At 41.1% G+C, this 20604-nt stretch overlaps 1 non-coding gene across 1 annotated transcript; it reads right to left on the bottom strand.

Annotated features, from left to right (window-relative positions):
• Nucleotides 1-19785: 19785 nt before the first annotated feature.
• LOC131252329 (small nucleolar RNA R71) lies at nucleotides 19786-19892 on the bottom strand. Its single transcript, XR_009174356.1, has one exon. It is a non-coding gene; the product is annotated as a small nucleolar RNA R71 (small nucleolar RNA).
• Between the last annotated feature and the right edge of the window lie 712 nt (nucleotides 19893-20604).

Raw genomic sequence — 20604 nt, 5'->3', positions numbered from 1 at the left:
TACTGGGGCAAAGGTTTCATCATAATCAATACCTTCAATTTGGGTGTATCCTTGTACAACCAGCCTAGCCTTATTTCTAATTATGTTACCAAATTCATCAGACTTATTCTTAAAAATCTATTTTGTTCCAATAATATATTTATCAGTTGGCCTTAGAACTAAATACCAAACTTCATTTCTCATAAACTGATTGAGCTCTTCTTGCATAGCTACAATCCAGTTTTCATCAGTAAGGGCTTCTTTTACGTTAGTCGGTTCCATTTGAGATGTAAAGCACACGTAGTCACACATATTTTCTAATTGTTTACAAGTGCATACACTAGTGAGGGGATTTCCAAGAATTTAATTAATAGGATGATCTTTATTTGTTCGTAGTTCAGTGTTATTTTGATTAGATGAAGAGTCTGGTTTATCAATTAGAAGAACCTCATCATCTTCTGAATTTGAGACAAGAGTATTCAACTAATCATCAATGATGACATTAATAGATTCTTGTATTACACCAGTCCTCTTGTTAAGTACCCGATATGCTCGACTATTCAGAGCATACCCTAAAAATATCCCTTCATCACTTTTGGTGTCAAATTTACCCAGATGTTCTCGGTCACACAAGATATAGCATTTACTGCTGAAACTCGAAAGTATTTGACAGAAGGCTTATTATCAAACCACATCTCATAAGCCATTTTATTATTAGATTTTCTAATATAAGCATGGTTAATTATATAACAAGCAGTATTTACGGCTTCAGCTTAAAAATTTTTAGGAAGCTTCATACTATTTAACATTACATTTGTCATCTCTTAAAGCACCCTATTTTTCCTTTCCACTACCCCATTTTTTTATGGTGTTTTGGGAGCAGAATATTCATGTGATATTCCTTGGTCACTACGAAATTTCTCAAAACTGCTATTTTCAAACTCAGAACCATGATCACTACAGATCTTAGTGACTTGTAACCCTTTTTCATTTTGGATACATTTAAGTACCCTTTTTACTTCATTGAGATTTTCAGATTTCTTTCTTAAGAAGACTACCCAAGTATACCTAGTAAAGTCATCTACAATGACCAGAATATACTTCTTGGACCAACTAGAACAGAGAGTCGAGGTGGCAAGAAGTATATTTTGGTCATTGTAGATGACTTTACCAGGTATATTTGGGTAGTCTTCTTAAGAGAGAAATCTAAAACTCTCGATGAAGTAAAAAGGGTACTTAAATGTATCCAAAATGAAAAAGAGTTACAAGTCACTAAGATCCGTAGTAATCATGGTTTTGAGTTTGAAAATAGCAGTTTATCTTTTTGTGAACACTCCTGGTTTGTTTACCAATTTGGCACTCGCCACATATCTTATCCACTTTCTTCATTTTGGGTAAACCTCTTACCAATTCACTTTTGCTCAATCTATACAAGTTGTGGTAGTGTACGTCCTAGGCGCTTATGCTATAGTTTGGTCTCATTAGTATGGACCATGTAACACGATAGCTTAGATGATCTTGAGTCACTAACTATATAGTAATTCTCAGAAGTTCTGTGACCAGTTAATATTATAGAACCATTCTTATTTAAGATTTCACACTTTTGGTTTGAAAATTTTACACTGTGATTATTATCACAAATTTGAGAAATGCTTAATAAATTATGTTTTAAATATTCTACATATAAAACATTCTCAAATAGAGGGAGGTTAGGGAGTTGAACTATACCTTGGCCAACAATTTTACAGTTGTTACCATCACCGAAAGTGACTGAACCATCAGTTGTGTCTTTAAGACTGGTGAATAGACTTTTGTCACCTGTCATATGTCTAGACAACCACTACCCAAGTACCACTTTGAATGGCTCGTGGCTTTGAATGTGGTGTGGGCAACTAAACAAGCAACTTTAGGGACCCATTTCATTACAGTTTTGGGTTTAGGAGCATAGTTGGTCTTCTTCTGAATATAATTATTATACTTCTTACCCACTGAGTTAGATTTTAAGACCTCCTAAAGCAAGTCTACAATTTTCTCAGCTAAAGGATTACTGTTCTGATTTTTATAGTTGATATGGTTCTTTTTAGGAATTAAGGACTGAAAAGTTTTAGTCGTTTTAGAAATATTTTGATTCAGTCTCTTCCCTTTTAAGTTAGAAGACTCTCCTTTAACAAATTTAGGAGGAGTATTCTTATATTTGGGAGGAATATTTTTATCATAAACCAATCCAGATCGATCATCACATTTTTTGGATCCAGATAGGAGTTTTTCTAATTTAGGGTCACCTTGGGCATACCTCCATGTGTCCTTTAAACTCAAAAGTGAAGAGACTTCTAGTTTTAGGTTTTCATTTTCAGATTTTAAGTTTTCAACTTGGGAATTTTTGAAATCTAAGTCACACTTAAATTTTTCAAAGCAATCTGAAAGGTGTGATTTTTCTAAAACCAGATTATCAAAACTCTCTTTCAATTTTAAAAACTTTTCTTTCTGTAGTTTTAATTTAACAACTATTTTACAACTTTCCCTGTATAGGGCATCATAAGCATCCTGAAGATCTTCATCATTCTCATGATCACTTCCTAGATTCTCTTCACTGGTGTATCATTATCTGAGAAACTGAACTTGGCTAGAGTCATTAGGGCTTTAACATCATTACACGACTCAGTTTCAGAATATTCTGACTCAGAAGAGGCTTCAAAGCAAGAAGATTCATCCCATATAGCCAACATATCTTTCTTTGTAGGTTTGTCCTTTTTACAACATTTGTTTGTTAGATGCCCATATTCATGGCAGTTGTAGCATTGGCTGTCTTTTAAAGATTTCCAATTTTTTTATCTTGATCTTTTCTTTTCAGTAGGTTTTTGAACATCAACCCTCTTTTTACTTTTAAAAATCTTATAAAACTTTTTAGCTAAAAGGGCCATATCATCTTCAGAATTTTCTAAATCAGAATTATTATTTTCATGACACATGCTTTTAGAAGACTTAAGGGTGATAAATTTACATTTCGGAGCTTTAAAGTTTAACTCGTAGGTTTGTAAAGAACCAACCAGTTCTTCAACCTGCATATGGTCTGTATCATGAAGTTCCTAAATGGCCGTGACTTTTGAATTGAACCTTTCAGCTAGTGAGCGTAGTATCTTTACACGAACTTTGCTTTCTAGAATGTTATCTCCAAGACCTTACATAGAGTTGACTATATCGTTCAACTTAGTATAGAAGTCCATGAATGTTTCACTTTCTTCCATACATATTTCCTCAAACCTAGTGGTGAGGATTTGTAGTTTAGATTTCTTGACAGTAGTCGTACCCTCGTGTGTCATTTCTAAGATATCACAGTCTTGTTTCGCTGTATCACAAGATATGATTCTTTTGAATTTATCTGGTGATAGTGCACAAGTAATTGCATTTAAAACCTTAGCATTGGCACTACTCTCAGTTCTCTGAAGAGTGGTCCAAGTGCTTTAAGGAGCAACCCTTAGAGATTTAGTTCCATCAAGGTCTAGAACTTCAATAGTAGGTGGAGTCCATTTAGTTACTGTGGCTTGCCACACATTCTCATCAAGAGACTCAAGAATATTCTCATTCTGGCTTTCCAATAAGCATAATTAGAGCCATCAAAAGGTGGAGGCCTAGTTATAGAAAGGCTATTAAAATTTGACATCTTAAAAGCTCAGATCGGTTAGCTCAGGAATTAAATCCAAATAAACAAGCTATTAGACTCTGATACCACTTGAAAAGGATGAGCTATATGTCCTAGAGGGGGGGGGGGGTGAATAGGACTATGCCAAATAAAAAATTGATAAGCAGAATATAAACAACAGATAGCAAAAAAAATGCAAATAACAAAAGGAAATAGCAACCTCTAAAATCAAGTATTGAGAGGTTGATACAAACTTGGTTTTAAGGACAACCTAACACTAAAAACTAATGATTTTTGGCAGGACAACCTTACTAGAACGTGGGTGATACCAAAAACTCATACTCAAGAGGATATGAAAGAAATAGAAACTAATCTATTACAACATTCACCACACAATGCTGAAATATAAAGATTACAACATTCACATCCACAAATACATCCCACAATTTTAAACCATAAAAGATAAAGAAATAAATCACACATCCACCAAACACAGAGAATTATAGTGGTTCGCTTGTGTGTACACCAACTATTAATCAACAGCCACACAACTACTCCCCTCCTAATATCCACTCCCTCAGGATACTTAACGTTCACTAATCAAAATAGGTTTTTCAAGGTTCACCTAAAATTTTCACAATTGTGTCTTTAAATGGGCTTACACAATTCAAAAAACCCCTCACTCTAAGATTTTTTGGATCATCTCAGACAAAACCAAAATAGGGATTTTCTGGAACAATCCACAAACCAGAAATGAATTGAATTATAGAAAAAGTAAAAACTTATCTGTATGACGATTCTGAAGCAGCCCGGTAGAACCAACTTGATGACGACGTAGATGTTCAACATTCAGTCTTACAAGTGTATAGGGTTCTAAGTCTTGATGATTTTTAATTAAATCAACAAGGGCTTTGTATTGATTTTGATCTCAAGGAAGGGTAAATCAAATATCCCTTTTCAAAATGAGAATGGAATAGAGAATCAAAATAAAAAAACAAGAGCTACTATAAAGAATCTTAAATGTGCACAAAATAGCTTAGAATGTACTCAAAATTATCTCAAAGTGATTGCTTAAGAATGATAAGAATTGAATAAAAAACTCTGAAATTCGAGCATTATTTATAGGTAAAAAATTGGTTCGCATGACTGACCTTATCCAAATAGATTTTCAAAAATTCTGACGCGATAAGATTTTTCAGCTACACGACTAGCCTTGTGGGTCCTACAACAGGTCGAGTGGCCTACTCGACTGGTCGTGGATAGCACACGACTAGTCGTGTGAGTCCAGACTACTCGCTGAAAAATGAGTCAAGCACTGCACGACTGGTTGAGTACTATTCACATGACTGGTCGAGCAGTTTCCAGGACTGGTCGTAGACCAACAGAAAAATTCTAAAAATTTATAACAAATATTAGACTGGTCGAGGAAATACTCGGACTGGTTGAGCCAATGCTAGGGCTAGTCAAAAGAATAGAATTTCATACTTATAAAATGACCAAAATGACCGACCGAAGGTATAAAATGATCTAATCATGATCTAAGGTCAATCTAGGTCAATCATACCTTACTTGTGAGATAAAACATATGAACACTTAATCTATCGATCACTTTAGTAGCTTTAATTCTTGCAATCTTCAAAGCTTGAACTCGACATACCAAACATAATCTTCAACTAGGTCTTAAGTTCTTAGACTTTTTTGGTTCTAGATCTTGAACCACAATGTTCTTGAAAACTCTATCTTCACTCAATATATGAAAGTCTTCACTTTCTTCCAGTTTGAAGATCTCGGTAAGTTCGTCGTAGATATCGGTAAGATAGATTCAACATGAATAAAATAAACGTCGAAGATTCAATGTGAACAGATGCACAAGCTTAATACAAATCAAGACACAAACTTGAATTGGTTTGTCACACCAAAATTTGACAATACTTAGGGTTTATCAACATAGTACTTTCACTCTCCTTTAACCACTTCTTTCATATTTGGATTGAGTCGACATTGTGGTTGTCGGGCGGTTTTCGCATTATCCTTAAGATGAATGCGGTGAGTACAAATTAAAGGATCGATTCCCTTAAGATCCACAATCGACCATCCAAGGTCTCCTTTATGTTCAACGAGAGTAGCGATAAGGATAATCTCTTGCTCTTGCTCAAGGTAGGAAGAAATCACCACCAGGTATGTCTCATCTTGACCTAAGTAGACATATTTAAGACCAGCGGGCAAAGGTTTTAGGTCAAGCTTTGGTGCTTTGAGGCTACACGATAGAGGCAGTACGTCAGTTTGGGGCAATTTCTCAAATTGTGGCTCCACCGGTTAACTTCAAGTATCGGTGCAGTATCGAGCATGAAATTCATCTCCCTAATCGTGTCATCATCCAAATTGGGGGAGTGTGACAAGTATGTCTCCAGAGGGTCAAAGGATAAGATCATCAGAGCTCTATCTTCAACAAAAGAGTCTATCATATCAATGTCGTGGGCCTCGTCATCATCCTCTGCATGTCTACTCATGTTAAAGAAGATATTGAGGTCCAACATCATATTTTCAAAAGACAAATTCATGACCTCGTTCCTACAATTGATGATAGAGTTGGATGTAGCAAGGAACGGGCGGCCAAGTATGATAGAAATTTGAGTTCTCATATCTGCGATGGGCTGAGTATCTAGGATGATAAAATCTACTGGATAGTAGAATTTATCAACTTGGACCAATACATCCTTAATCATCCCTCTTGGTACACGAACTAAGCGATCAACAAGTTGAAATGTGGTCTGGGTGGGTTTTAATTCACCTAAACCCAGTTGTTGGTAGACTGAGTAAGGGATCAGCTTTACTCTCACCCCCAAGTCAAGAAGTGCGTCTTAATTTGGTGATTCCCAATTATACAAGTGATAGTTAGGCTACCAAGATCTATATATTTTTGTGGCACATTTTTCTTAAGGATGGCACTCATTTTTTCTGTCAGGAAAATTTTCTTTTTGATACTTTGCCCCCTCTTGATTGTGCATAAGTCTTTTAGAAATTTGGCATATGAAGGAATTTGTTTCATGGCATCCAAAAGAGGGATGTTGACCTTCACTTGTTTCAACACCTCTAGAATATTGTGTGAGTTGGCTAGAGTTTTTGGTGCAATCACCCACTAGGGGAATGGAGCAATTGGCTTGCTTTGAGGTTCCGGTTATAACCTATGTGGAGCAATGTTAGGTCTATCATTAATGTCTTCTTTCGGGTCCTTATACTTTTCAGCCCTTATCGAAATAGTTTTGTCAATTGTTTTTCCACTCCTAAGAGTGGTGATAGACTTGGCTTGTTCTATTTGATTTGAAGAGCTTGGGTCTGTTTTGACCAGAAACGAAAAGCATTTGATTCGGACAATTATCTTACTTAATAATAACAAAGAGAAAGAATGGAGAGAATAATCATCAAATTTATTCATTCTGAATTCATCACATCCTTTGATCCTTTGATTCCTGGATAGAGTCTTTATAATAATTTTTTAAAAAAAGTACAAGTGCTGAATGTATTTAAATAATAATTTTGACGGCATTCCAACACATATCATTCATGTCTCCATAAGAGATGAGTTATGCGGATCTTCTTCATGCACGCATCTTCTTTCATCGATATAATGAAAGGATGTCAAGAATCCCTGAAGAATTTCATAATAGAAATATTCCAAGGAAAATAACAATGTGGCTTCACAAGTCATCCGCGCAACTTGTCACGCCCCAAACTCGAAAACTGGGCTCATAAAATTCCTGATTGCCAAATCTGGTGCCAACAGCCTCCGTAGTACCCCATTTTCGGCTCCCAGCGTCTATACGCTAGATTCCGATCCTGGGATCATACAAGGAGGATTTTTCAACTTACATTTAACTCGTAATAAGCATAACCACAAGTTTACCATAATCACAAAGGTAACATCATCATAACATATCCACTAATATAAACATTTGAATATAGTGCTGAAAGAAAAATACATATAAAAAAATCAAAGCTCCAGAGGTCCGCTGCATACTCCAAGCTCAACGCTGCTACAACCTAACGTCACCTGTACACATCTATCGTGCATAAGCTTATAGAAAGCTTAGTGGGTGGTAAAAGTGTGTGCACAAGGTAAGTGCCAAGTAAGTAATATCAGAGTAATCAGAGTAAGTGAAAATACTGATAAGCCCAGAATCATACAATATCAGAAATACTGGCAAGATCATAAATCATACAATATCAGAGTAATGCGAAAACATGCTGATAGGCCCATAAATACCATCAGCCTTACCCAGGCTATGCGACGCAAAAATATAATAAAAATTATATCATATACTGATGAAGAAATGTAGATCAGCTATGCAATGCGGGGACAGTAAGCCAAATATCAGATGTTGATGATGCAATGCAATATGCGGTACGAATGAAATGACTAAGGTGGTGTGAAGTCGAGATGATAGTATGTAGTATCGCAGGCTATGGGGTCCATCACAAAGGACTTCTATCCAAACCAGTCTCATACCTAAATTTGGATAGCCAGACTTAATGTAGTAGACTCCTGATCTCAGGTTAGTTGCGCGCCCAACCAAAATTCTGGCCATTGCGAAGGTACACGTAACAAATAGTTACGCACCACCAGCCCGAGTGGATAGTGAGTGAATAAATGAATGAGTATGCAATTCTTGCTTAATAAGTCCACATATCAGTACGGTTTCTCTCTGGGATCATCATCAGGGACTAGTACACTCTACATGCAAATCGCTGCCCACTGACGCGCGACCATGCAAGTGGAAGAGACCTCACCATCCGCCTAGCCAGTAGTTAGCCAATATCTACCCAGCACGTCTATAGCAAACCCATTCACGAGCTAGTCAAACTCAGCCTAGCAAGGCCTCTTACCCTCAGGCGGGTAAGGCCACACCCCCTCCCAACCGACCATGACACAGTGGGAGACGCAGCCTCCTAGTATTCTGCCCTCATGCGCTCATATATATCCACTCAGTCTAGATGTTGGGGCGTCTCCTGGCCACGGAGGTTTAGGGATTTTCACCCAGGGACATCTATGGCGCCCATATGCTAGAACCAAACATTTCTGGTGTCCCATCTGGCCATCCACGATATGCCCATAGAGGCTATGACCCTGATATCGCTAGGGTATACAGTAGTCACAACACACAATGCATGATTCATACAATCTAGTCATGCATCAATCCTTCGCATACCGTGCGCTTATGTGAGATAACCTCCGCCTATCAGGGAGTTTCATAACAACTTACCCAATGACATATGCAATGGTCAACCACATCTCATAACAAACATGCAGATGATGCGTATGGGCATGTATCATGATGTTATGTTATCACATACTCATAATCGGTATTAATAACCGGCATTTACAATCGGCCTCGACAATGTGGACATTTAACCAACATTGCCCCCAAGGAATGACCCACATAGAGCCTAACATATAGTGGACCCATGGCCTCGTACAAGGGCTTAATATACAACACCATGGGCCTTACTCAAGAGCTTAATACACATCACGATGGGCCTCTCACATGGGCCTAATATACATCACAATGGGCTTCATCGCCTAGCCCTCAAATGCATCATAATGGCCTCATCACATAGACCTCATATTCATCACATTACGCCTTAAACACGGGCTGAATATACATCCCAATGGGCCTCAAATACAAGCCGCATATACATCACATTGGCCCTCAAACACGGGCCGCATATACATCACATTGGGCCTCAAACACAGACCTCATATACATCACATGAGTCTCGACAATTGGCCTCAGCAATCGAAATCGGCCTTGACAATCGGAATCGGCCTCGACTAACAGAATCGGACTCATCAATCAGACTTAGCCTTGACAATTGGAATCGACAATCAGAATCGGCAATCAGAATCAGCCTCGACGATTGGCTTCGACTAATGGAATTAGCCTCGTCAATCGGACTCAACCTTGACAATCGGAATCAACATTCGAAATCTGTAATCGGAATCGGCCTCGACAATCGGCCTCAATTAATGGAATCAGCCTCGTTAATCGGACTCGGCCTCGACAATCGGAATTAACAATCTGAATCGGCAATCAGAATCGGCCTCAACAATCGGCATCGGCTAATGGAATCAGCCTCGACAATCAGACTCAGCCTCGACAATCGGAATCTGCAATCGGAATCGACCTCGACAATCGGTCCCGACTAATGGAATCAGCCTCGTCAATTGGGCTCAGCCTCGACAATTGAAATTGGCAATCAGAATCATCCTTGACAATCGGTATCGGTAATCGAAATCAGCCTTGACTAATGGAATCAGCCTCGTCAATCGGACTCGGCCTCGACAATTGGAATCGACAATCGAAATCGGCAATCAGAATTGGCCTCGACAATCGGCCTCAACTAATGGAATCAACCTTGTCAATCAGACTTGGCCTCAACAATCAGAATCGACCTCAACAATCAGCCTCGACTAACGGAATCAGCCTCGTCAATCAGACTCAGCCTCGACAATAAGAATCGACAATTAGAATTAGCAATCAGAATCAGCCTCAACAATCAACCTCAGCTAATGGAATCAGCCTCGTTAATTAGACTTGGCCTCGATAATCAAAATCGATAATCAGAATCGGCCTCGACAATCGGCCTCGACTAACGGAATCAGCCTCGTCAATCGAACTCGGCCTCGACAATCGAAATTAACAATCGAAATCGGCAATCAGAATTGGCCTCGACAATCGTCCTCGGCTAACGGAATCAGCCTCGTCAATTGGACTCAGCCTTGACAATCGAAATCGGTAAGAATAGACCGAACAAGGCCTAAGGGAAGGTCACAATGTGGACATTCAACCATCATCGCCCATCAATGTGGACATTTAACCAACATTGCTCCTAAGGAGTGGTCTACATATAGAGCTAAAACATATAACGAGTTCATGGCCTCACATAAGGGCCATATACACATCAAGTGAGCCGCATCACATGGGCCTCGAATACATCACAATGGGCCTCGCTCATGGGCCTCGAATACATCACCTTGGGCCTCGCCCACGGGCCTCAAATACATCACATTGGGCCTCGCCCATGGGCCTCAAATACATCACATTGGGCCTCGTCCACTAGCCTCGAATACATCACATTGGGCCGCACCACATGGGCCTTACACATCAAGTGGGCCGCATCGCATGGGCCACACCAATGGGCCTCATATGGTCAAGTGGGCCACATCAATGGGCCATAAATACACAACAGGTGGGCCTTGCACATGGGCCTCAAATACATCAAATGGGCCGCAATATATGGGCTTCATATAATCAAGTGAGCCGTATCACATAGGTCTTAACAATGGGCCTCATATACATCAAGTGGGCTGCATATATGTACATCAAGGTGGCCCTGCACAATGGACATAAGATGGACGGCCTGAATACAATATATACATCATGGTGGGCCTGAAAACTGATATCATGGTGTGCCTCATGGACAGCCTAAGGTCCTAAAATGGATGAACAGTATGTATATAACACATGCATCAGGACCTATGCAACACACCGTCCAGTGATTGACAGTGTGGATATAGAATATATAAATCAAGGTGGGTCCCATCCCACACGTGCGGCACGTGTGGGTGGGCCTCACAAGCTGCCAAGTGAATGGCTAGGGTAGAGAGACACATACATCACAGTGCGCCCCACATCACACAGTCCAGATGGACGGTGTGGATATAAGACACTTACATCAAGGTGGGTCCCACCCCCACACGTGCCACATCTGTGGGGTGGGCCCTCATTCCAAATGGATGAAGTGTGTATAAAACACATGCATCATGGAAGCCCACCTATCCAGAAAGGACGGGGTAGATAAATATCACATGGGCCCCACGTGCAACATGGTAGGCCCCACATGTGTGGTCCCCACACAGATGGACAGACGGATAGGATATAACGCACACGTCAAGATCAACCCACCGTCTAAAAATCTAGACGGTGTGGATCTGAAGCGTACATCATAGGGAGCACCATCAGACGGCTTGAATCGAAGGGACCCATAGAACTTGCTAGCGTGAATTGCAACAGTAGTTGCTGCTGCATGAGGCCACAACAGATGGGCGGCTCAAAAAAATACAACGTCATAAGGTGGGCCCCATCGTCCAAATCAAAGGATAGTTTGGATGTAGAATACGTACGTCAAGGTGGGTCCCATTGTCCAAGTTCTACTGGACGGCCCATAAATCCATACATCTAACAGGCCCCAACGTTGATGGTCAGCAATGGATAAAACACGTACATCTTAGTGCGTCCCACCATTGCACGGATGGGATGGGCACAGAATATATACATCCGGGGGTGGGCCCTACCCCACACATGCAACACACGTGAGTGGGTCCCACGCACCAAGCAAAACAGATGGCTGGTATGGGTATAACACATACCTCAATGTCAGACCCTCAGAAATTGCTGACGTTAACAATAGCTTTAGTTACTGGCTGTCCAGCATATGGACAGCCCAGATACGTCATACAAACGTTAAGGTGGGTCTACATGAACTGCTGATGTCAGCAGAAAAATGAATGCACGACGTGGATGAGATCCACATCACAGTGGGCTCCACCGTGGATGGACGGTGAGGATGATACACATAGGCCGCGGTGGGTCTCACCGTCCAAGTTGCTGGACGGTGTGGACACACCACACACATTAAAGTGGGCCCAACATGATGGATGGCGTGGATATATCACACGCATTAGGTGGACCACACGGCATCAAAGGGAGAGAGAGAGAGAGAGAGAGAGAGAGACGGTGAGGAGGGAAGGGACCCCACTACTATAGGCCCTCCCTATATATACATACATCAAGATGGGTCCCACATATGTGGGCCCTCAAATCACAAAATCAATTACTAAAATTACCCACCTTAAATCTTGGACTCCTCCCACCGATGCGATCTAGAGCTCCAAGGGAACGATTTCAATGGTCGAGATGATCTTTAGATGGTGGAGATGGGAGATAGAAAGTGGGCCACACAAACTCTATCCATGGAGCTTGGACGATTGCTCTCATGGAGTTACTTGAGAAAATGGAGTGAAGAGAGAGAGAAAGAGGAGTGATGTAAGGGAGAGAGATGGGTGATGGATGGAGTGATGGATGATGGGTGATATGTGGTATGGGTTGTGTAAGAGAGTTGACTTTGGGGAGGGTGGTTGTACTTGAGGATGGGTGTGAGTGATGGGATTGATGTGTACTTGATTGATGGGATTGATGACATTAATGTGATGTTCTCTTGAGTTTGCAACACGTGGCATTTTTCCTCAAACTGATCACGGGCCCACATCTCCTAGTCCGGGTATTACCTCAGCTTGCGAGACGCGGCGTCGGAACTGTGGCGATGGGGCGGTCGCAAGGATATAAGTTTTGAGTCGAGCCGACTCTGATATATGGAACAGGACTCAGGATCATGCGCAAATGCCGATAACAGATCGCAAGATACTGAAATTTGACAGGGAGGACCGCGGAGGCATACAGAATGGTACGGGCTAGGATACGGGTCTTACATAACTCATTGACGAGTTGCATGGGCCAACGAGTTGTGAGGACCTGAGCAACTCTCAAGGAGTGGTGCAGCTTGGCCTTCTCTTTCTTCTCTCTCCAATACTTGTCAGAGGCACTGGTCTTCCGAAAATCATATCCCTTAAATGAGGGGATAGGGGATATTTATAGGCCTCCAAACATATGGATCCTCGAATCACATGCTATGGACCCCACTTCACATCACTTTGGACATCCTCAATCTGATCATCCCTTCGGAGAGTTGTGCGGTGTTGAGGGTCAAATATTGATATTATCCCCCATCTATTACTTGGTTTTATGAACATGATAATGCTTAATGTTCTATTTTAATCATGTTTGTGTTGCAAGGTGAATTTAAAAGCTTGGATTGAAAAGGATGCTAAAAGCATTAATTTAACGCTCACGAATCACCAAAGCCACGGATGAATCTTATGAGACCAAGAATGAAGAATTCACATGCCAAGATCCAAGAAAACTAAGTGAAGAATGAAAAGCATTGAAGACTTGAAGTAAAGAAAAGGAACCCTAAAAATCTGCATCTTTCGACTAGTCTAAGCCCATCTTCGACCAGTCGAAAGCTCCTGCTCAACTAGTCGAAGATTCCTCAACTTGAACTCTAGCGACAAAATTCTCTAAATTCCAGTCATCCTCGACCAGTCGAAGGAGATCCTTGACCAGTTGAAGGTGACCCTCAACTAGTCGAAGGCTGTCTCGTCCAGTCGAGAGTTACGCAGATGTTGCGTGGACTGCATAAATTTGAGGCAGTTTTCAGAATTTTCCAACTCGATGTGAAAGGAGGTGATGCACTACTATAAATAGGAATCCCCAGGGCATTCCTAGGCATCTTCTAGGGTTTGAGGAGAGGATCAAAAGCATGGAGAAGCCGTCGCTAAGAGTTTTTCTTTCTCTTTCTTAGTCATTTTTATGCTTTTCTTAAGAGTTTTAGTTTAATCATGTCTATGGTTGCTAAATGTAAGGCCCATATCCTAGTATCGTACCATTCCACCAACTCCCGCGATCCTCTCCGATGAATTCCAGCGACCCATGACCTATAGACAATGATTGCGTGCGACCTTAAGTCGTATCCCAAAGACCTGAGTCAACTTAACCCGAAACCTATACCCTAGCGACCGCGCCTCATCATGATTCAAATGCCACGTCTTACACACCAATGAGATGCCTAGGCTAGGAGTTGTGGGCCCGTGTATATTTCGAGGAACACCGTGCTTTGCAAATCCCGAGAGAGGAATCTCTCCCCAACCTATCACATCACTAGTCAAGTACAACCCATATCTAGCCCATCCCTCTCTTGCCAATAAGGCAAGGCAACCCATTCCCAAATTCAACTCTCATGTCACTCCTCTTACACCGCCATACCTTTCACCCCATCCTTTCTTACACACCCATCCCTCTCTCCTTACACCTCCCATCTCTCACTCATTCCAACTTATTTCTCTACCCAATTCCCCAGCAACCAAGAGAAGAAAATCCTAAGGAGAGAAAAAGAACCCAAGATCAAGACCCATTTTGCTACCCCAAATCTCACCATCTTACCATCTAAACTTCATCATCCTCCATTGATAAGAGAGCTTAGGAGCCAAGGATTTCAAAGAGCCAAGAAGAGGAACTATAGGTGGGTGTTCATAGGACTAGATCTTGATTTCGATGCATGGAACAAGTGGGGCCTATCGGTCAATGGTATGGATCCCATTTTGGATCCAAGGTGTGGCCAATGGCCCACCATGATATGCATGTGTAATCCATGATGGGGCCATTCTTCATGGACCCCACCATGATGTTTATTTGATAATCTATATGTAGAGGATCATCTAGACCCTTGATTTTATGGTGGGGATGGTATCCCCACCTTGATTTGCTGTTTTGAGGGCCACACAATTTTAGGGCCCATCTTGATGTATGCATTATATTGCAAGGGAGCTCATAGTGGCGGAGCTCCCTCCACTACGTGATTCTTTCTCTCTCTCTCTCTCTCTCTCTCTCTCTCTATCTCTCTCTTTCCCCTGATGATGGCCCACATCAATGCATGAGTCTCATCCACGCTATGCTCCCAAGTGAGACGCCCTTGTTGCCTAAACCAGGGCCCATATTGCAACCACGTCCAGCCGACCCACCTTGCTGCCCATTTTCGGGCAGGCCTGGATGAAGGGAAAATACAAATATTAGCTTAATTTAGAAGTGGGGAGGCCCACTTACGTGGACCGCACCTTGATATATATGTTTTGTATCCATGCCGTCCCATTTTGGGATGCCCTTACCGTCCAACAACAGGGCCTACCTTGTTGGACTGGCCGTCCGGTGGCCCACCTACCTGTTCATTTTAGACAGGCCCGTATGAAGGGAAACACCAATATCAGCTTGGTCCAAGTACTGGTAAACCACGTACACGTGGACCCACCTGATGCATGTTGTATCCACACTGTCCAACACGTGAGACGACGGGACCAACATGATGTATGTTGTATCCACACCGTCCAACACATGGGACGGTGGGACCCACCATGTATGTAATATATCCACACTGTCCAGCAGGTGGGAGGTGGGGCCTCGATGTATGTGTATTATACGCACATTCCAGTAGGTGAGACGGTGGAACCCACCATGTTGTATTTTATCCAGGTCGTCTGTCAGTGGGACGCCTAGCTGGCCCACGTGATGCATGTATTCTATATCTACACTGTCCATCTAGTGGGGCCCACATGATGTGTAGGCCCACTTGTTGATGTGTGAGCCCCACTTGCTCATGTGTGAGGCCCACTTGCTCATGTGTAATGCCAACTTATTGTATATATATGAGGCTCATGTGATGTGTGAGGCCCACCATGATGTGTGTGTTGTATGCACACTATTCGTTCATTTATACGAACTGCCTTATACAGGCCCACCATGATGTATGAGTTATACGCCCAATAAGGGGTTGTCTTGAGAGGCCCACCATGATGTGTGTGTAGTCACACACTATCCATCTATTTCTAGAGATTTTAAGGGCCGAAGGCCCCATTGTGATTCCGATTCCAATCTTAATGGACCGCACCATAGGACAATGGTGGTTAAATGTCTACTGTTGTAAACTTCCCTAGGGCCCATTATTAAGCCCATTTTCACCCTTACCTTATTAGGCTAACCCAAACCATTGGGTCCCCACTGATGTTAGTAATACCCATTAGGCTAACCCAAACTGTTGGGCCCCCATTGATGATGGTGCTTCCACCATGCCTTGTAGGAATTATCCAAACCTTGGAGCCCACCTTATATTCATATCCGGCCCCGTAGGAAGGCCCAGTTTATTGCACGATAAGAGGAGGGTGAGGAAGCCCATTTGTTGTACATATTTCACCCTCTCAATCCACCTTGTTGTGTAGCCATAAGGATCATCTCTTACCATAAATGGAAGAATATGTGGTATTAGGTCTGGTACATCCATTGTTTAGTACATCATCACCCCTTGTCATAGATGGAAGAATATGTGGTATCAGATTTGGTATATCCACTGTTTAGAGCCTATATGAATGTTTGGGCTAGATCCACCGTCCCTCTATGGACCCCACCATGTATTTAGGCCAGTTATTATTTTTATCTGATAATCATGCTAGTCTAGTAGAATACACTGAGAACATGCTTAGTATTACATCCTGATACATGCCCATACGTATCATTTATATGCCTGTTGTAAGGAATGATTAATCATAGCATTTGCCATTGGGTTGAGTTATTTAGGGTACTCCTTGAGAGACGGAGTTGCCCCACATGATCACGCGGTACGCGCAGGTTTAATGCATGACTAGATGGTATGACTCATGCATCTCGCATTTTATATGACATGATCACTTGGAGCCCTAGCAGTATTAGGGTTGTGGCCTCCACAGGCACATCATGGATGGCCAGATTAGATACTGAAAATATTTGGTTCTAGCACTGTGGGCGCTCAGGATGACCTTGGGTGAAAGTCTTAGAACCCTTTTAATACCAGGATATGCTCCAACGTCTAGACCAGGTGGATACATGGGCCCCCGAGTGCCGAATACCAGTAGGCCGCGTCTCCCACTATGTTGTGGTCTGTTGGAAGGGGGTGTGGCCTTATTTGCCCGAAGGTAGGGGCAAAGTTATGCTGAGTTTAACCGGCTTGTAAATGGTTCCACTATCGACGAGCCGGGTAGATATTGGCAGACTAAAGGCCAGGTGGATAGTGAGGTCTTTTTCACTTACATGATTATGCGTGCCAATTGAGGTAGTAATCTGGTGTGGAGTGTAATAGACCCCGGTGATATCCTAGGGATGAACTGTACTGATATATGTACTTGATGATAACCGGCATGTTTACATTGCATCTTGCATATGACATTTGGCTACGTAGGCCTTGCATTGCATAGCCATGGTATGGCTAACAACATTCAAGGACTTACCAATATTTCCACTTACTCTAATATTGCATGCTTGGCACATGCATTGCACACACACGCACATACCCTTTAAGCTTCACTGTGAGCTTATGCATGACTGTTGCATGCAGGTGACGTTAGGTCATAGTAGCGTTGAAGCAGGAGTTTGCAACAGATCATTTTGGATATTATGTATTTATGTATTTCCCTATCCACTTTATACTTAAATGGTTTATTATAGTGGATATGTGGTGATGTTGTTTCGTGACTTGGTTATGCTTGTGGTTATACTCCTTTACAAAAAAAAATCATATCAAAAATCCTCCTTGTAGGATCCCAGGATCGGAATCTAGCATATGGGTGCCGGGAGCCGAGAATAGAGTACTACGGAGGCTGTCGGCATCGGATTTGGTAATCGGGAATTTTATGAGCCCGATTTCTGAGTTTGGGGCGTGACACTAAACCTCTTAGCTATGGCTAAGAGGTGAAGCTTATAGCGTGATTGGTTGTTTTTTATTGCTTTGATTTATGTTTATGTTGAACTATCTTTTATTCTAGTTAGATATTTAATAAATACTTTCAGTTTTTAATAGTTTATTATGACTGAAATTACAATAGATCTACAATAGCTTTGAGTATATTCTTTTCATATATTGAGATTCTGAAATTAGGAAATCTTGTTGTTCACCATCGTCCCATGGACATGGTTGGGTGATGGAATCCTACCTAATCTTCCCAATTCTCTTATAATTGGTTGTGGGATTGGTAAATCTTGTTTTTTGCCTTATCTCCTGGGTATGGTTTTGTGATGGAATCACTTTCAAATCTCACACCTTTCATCCATTGAGAATTAGGTCAAAGGAAGTTTAGATTTGGTTTTTCTGACATATCTTCTAAATGGATAAGATGGGACTCTAATTCCAATTGTGTCCTTAAATCAAGCATAGATCTCCCTGATCTCTACAAGTGGATCCTTGGAAACCCTAGTTACCACCTTTGAATTTGTTAGTTTTAATCACTTTAATCATAATTACTCTCTTAATTAATTCAAATTTAGATTCACATCTTCTTCTAGTTCTAGTTCTAGTTACTTTCAGAATACACACGAGATTAGTCCCTATGGATTCAACCTTGGTCTTACCGAGATTATTACTAAATCGAGACCTAACACTTGGGGTTGTGAACAAGTTTTTGGCGTCGTTGCCGGGGACTAATGGTTGCATTTTTCTGAGATTAACTAGTTTTGGAATTAGTTTAAGACTATGGTTTTTCTATTTTTTATTTTTAGTATTAGGGTTTTTCTGTTTTATTTTAGAAACTAACTTAAATTTCTAATTCTAGGTTTAGAAATTTTCCTTTTCTGTTTTTAGAAACTTTCCATTTTTGTTTTTAGAAACTAGGCTATTTTCTTATTATTATTTTTAAAAACTAACTCATCTTTCTATTTTTATTTTTAGAAACTTTCTAATTTCAGAATATTTTAAAAAAAAACTGACATTTTTTATTTCGTTTTGCAGGATCTTAATTTAGTAACTTCTTTCTACTTCCCTCTCTCTTTATATTTCTAGATTTCTATTTCCCTTCTTTCTTTTATGTTTAGGTTGGAATCTGAAATTGAGGGCTGCGAGTGTTTCATGCCCAAGTGGGTCCGTAACAACACTCAATGTCTTTTGAGTGAAGGAGAATTGGTTAAGGGGTTATCTATCCATCACAAGATTAGACACCACTCGAGATCCTAGGAGTTAATTAAGGTTATGGCTGTAAATCAACTTATAAATCAACTAATGAATCAGCCGCAACCTTGAGTTGCAGAAGTCCAGGTTGAGAATAAGGTGCACCATGCACCCTCGCCTCGTACTTTACGAGATTACGTACAACCAGCGGGGATGAGCACCCCTTCTTGTCTGGTTTTCCAAGAAACACAGGAAACATGGATATCAAGCCTAGAGTGATCCAACTCCTTAAAGTGTTCCTTAGACTTGAATCTGAAAGTCCATACCTGCACTTACAAGAGTTTGACGAGGTTATAGCCAATTTATACTTTCCTAACATGTCTAAGGACACGATCAGGCTGAAACTCTTTCCTTTCTCCTTGAAAGAGAAAGCTAAGACGCGGTTGCACTCACTACATCCGCGATCTATTCGCACATGGAATGACATGATGAAGGATTTCATAAAAAAAATCTTTCTATACCATAAGACGAACATCATCAGGAAGTCGATCATGAACTTCGCCCAAAAGGAAGATGAAACATTCTTCTAATGTTGGGAGCGGTTCAAGGATCAAGTCAGTTCATGCCCACAACACGGTTTTGAAATGTGGCGCATAATAACTTTCTTCCACGATGGACTGACATCTTCCATGCACCAATTCGTTGAGACGATGTGTAACGGAGAATTCATGAACAAGAATGTCGATGAGGTGTGGGGTTACTTTGACAAACTCACTGAAACTGCACAATCATAGGACATCACCCCAAAACCTAGCACCACATCTAAGCCTACTTAAGCAAGGGAGATGTGGGATATACTTGCTAAAAGAGGATGATGATATAAACATTAAAGTGGCCAGTCTCGCAAGAAATGTCGAGGCCATGGAACTTGAGAAGGATAAGGCTAAGGAAGTGATTTGCGGTATCTGTGCTTGCAACATACATACAACTGAAAATTTTCCAACAATACCTGCTTTTCCAGAGTCACTGAACAAGCAATCGAATGTCGTGAACAACTACCAAAGACCTTTCAGTGGACCCATCTCTAACACATACAATCCTGTTAGAGAAATCATCCGAACTTTAGTTGGAGGAAAGGACAAACTACTACTACTCAAGGAATCCCTACCCAATTCTTGAATCAAGGGAAACCTCAAGAGGATCCAGTCTGGAAACATATTCAAAACCAAGAGCTTATCACTCAGAGTATATTGCAAACCCTTCAAGACCTTTCAAGGGGCATACAAGGGTATGAGATAAAAAATTCAATTAGGGAAAGGGGATTCTTCTAGCCCAACCTTTCCCCAATCCTA

This window comes from Magnolia sinica, chromosome 7, assembly GCF_029962835.1.
Source record: "Magnolia sinica isolate HGM2019 chromosome 7, MsV1, whole genome shotgun sequence".
In the NCBI taxonomy this organism is placed as follows: Eukaryota; Viridiplantae; Streptophyta; class Magnoliopsida; order Magnoliales; family Magnoliaceae; genus Magnolia; species Magnolia sinica.
This window is presented reverse-complemented; position numbering and strand designations above follow the sequence as displayed.